Here is a 2,836-nt window from a genome sequence, read left to right on the forward strand (position 1 = left end):
TACTTATAATGGCTTTTCTTATTCAAGAGTAAATTCCAAATTATTCAGCAACGTGGGTGTATAAGTGCCTTCTCTGGATAATTCCCCTGCTTGACACACACATTAACTGGGGAAGTGATTCTCTAGTTTGCAAGAGGCAGGGTAGGATGCACACACCCATCTACACACAAATACACACATGCACATCTTCGAAACCTGCAAATAGAAGGAAAATGTAATGCAATATAAATCTAGAATAGTGACTTTTTTGCACTTTAAATATGAATCTGCTGGGGATGTTTAATCTGCCTTACTTTCTGTAACAAAAACAGCCATGTATATATCACATCACCACCACAAATTTATGTTTAGACCAAAATATTATCAGACATTCATCCATTAAGGTCATTCTTTTCAAGTTTAGATACAACTAGCATTGGGAACCCATGTTTCTCCCTAAAAGGAATTATTTTGAATCAATACTTACACTTGACATAGCAGTTCTTTAGTTATTGCTATTTTTTATTCACAAATTAGTTGCAAATGCACTGGTATTTACTATTAACTCATTTGTATTAATGACTCTTGAGACTATTTTCTAACTACATTGAGATTAATATTTCAATAGATATTGACCTTTCTAAAAACAGAAAATGGTTAATGTTTAGAATTTTAAACAAATGACAAATGTAACTTACTGTGCCGTGTCTATGTTCATACTTTTGGGAATAAACATCAAAAGGTGACTTTAGCCATACAGCCGTCCATCGTGATGGTCTTGTGAGCTCCTCCGTGATCAATCTTCAGGAATTCAGTAGAGTTGTCCATTAAAATGGAAAGACCTGTTGTCGCTTACACCAACTGGCACATTTAATTTTACCTGGTAGAGGTGGTTGAGAAACTACTTCATAGTTTACCTTTCCATCTCTAATGGTGGTAAGAGTCATCTAAAGAAATATTTTCAGTGTTTGGGGATGGGAGGTGTACATATGTGTGTGGTGTTTTTTTTGTGAGGAAGATTGGTCCTGAGCTAACATCCATTGCCAATCTTCCACTTTTTTTGTTTGAGGAAGATTGTTGTTGAACTAACATCTGTGCCAATCTTCCTCTATTTTATGTAGGATGCTGCCACAGTGTGGCTTGATGAATGGTGTTAGGTCCACGCCCAGGATCTGAACCTGCAAACCCTGGGCCACCAAAGTGGAACGCACCAACCCAACCACCACACCACCGGGCCGCTCCCATGTTTCCAGTTCCTGGGAGGATGGCGGGGAGTGGGGGTGAAATGTGTGATGTCCAACAGTAGGGTACCTGAAGTCAGCCTTCACAATCCTCAGGCTTCCCCTAAGACAGATTTAATCCAGTTGTCTCTGGAAGGAACTAAGATTCAAAGAATGGTCTTAAATCCCTTCATGAGACTCGCTTATAGGAGGGGAAATTGGAAAGCTGATCTGTTTGTCTGTAGCTGCAAACACCTATTTGTGCAGAGTAATGGCATCAAGGGAGACGGTCACCACAGGTCTCTTTTCAGACCTGGACACAGTTTTAACATAGAAGTGTATGAAGAGAAGTACATATTTAAATTACACACACAGAGATCAGATTCAAGCGTGGCTACTGGGCTAGTAAGGAATGTACATGTGGCTGAGGGGGGAGTGCAGGCTTCTCCTAAAGGCATTTAAATGCAAATGATAAAATACACATCACTGTGCAGTCAAATAGTGCAAGGCTCACAGGCTGCCAGATTCCCCGCTCCGGTCTACAGGGTCAGGCTTGAGGCCGCCCACTAGCCCCGGCCCTAACTAGGCCCTCTCTTCAGAGCAGAGCACAGTCTGCACCGCATCAGCACCTGACAGATGGCCACTTTGTGTTTTCTAAGACCAGGTGTTATCACTGCTAGCATCGACATCTTTGTACCACATTCTGCTTCTCTGAAGCCTCTTCCATCCACAACTTTTACATCCAGTACAGAATACGATGTTGGGCTGCATCCTTTTCGGTAACAGAGAAATTGCTTTATTCTTCTGCTTTCTATTGGCAACCTCTTGTTTGAATATAGTTGCTACAGAAATCCTTTTGCCAAAAATGGGAAGTTAGGGAAAGCAAGTTTAAAAAAACCCAATATTTTCATTAAACTCAATGTGTAAGAATCCTTGTTTCCTAATCTTAACGGTCCAAAAGGAAGTCTTATTTTTAGCAAAGGACAGCATAACATTACAAATTTATAGTGATTGTGAAAACTGCCACCACAGCATTTTATAAATGTAGCCAAATCAGAATGACTCCTCTCTCCTCTGGGTCCCAAAGTCCTCTGTGGCATCCGCGTTCGACTGAAATGAAAGAAATCACTAAGACTTATCTGTTCAAAAATATTTAAAAATGTTTATCCCATGGAAGTTCTAGGAGAAGAATTATCGGATCAGTTTCACGTGAAACCACCAAGTCATAGGCTTACTCCATTCACAAACATCAGTCCTGTACCAATTACTAGTTTATTTATTTATCTTTGCTGAGGAAGATTCGTCCTGAGCGAACACCTGTGCCAGTCATCCTCTATTTTGTGTGGGTCACAGCCGCAGCATGGCCACTGACACGTGGTGCAGGTGCGTGCCAGGAACCGAGCCTGGGCTGCTGAAGTGGAGCGTGCTGAACTTAACCACCAGGCCACGGGCCGGCCCAAGAAATTACTAATTTTTAAAGGACAATTTTTGTTAAAATGTAAGTAGCAGAGTTACCTAATTTCCCTTCCAAGAAAATAATAAAAATAATTCTTTTGAAAAATTTCTAGATATGCATAAAAATTTTAACTTTAGCAGAAGTCAAAAATAGAGTCAAAGAGAAAAGGAAAAGAAAAGCA

The sequence above is a fragment of the Equus quagga genome, chromosome 21 (genome assembly GCF_021613505.1).
Source record: "Equus quagga isolate Etosha38 chromosome 21, UCLA_HA_Equagga_1.0, whole genome shotgun sequence".
NCBI lineage: Eukaryota > Metazoa > Chordata > Mammalia > Perissodactyla > Equidae > Equus > Equus quagga.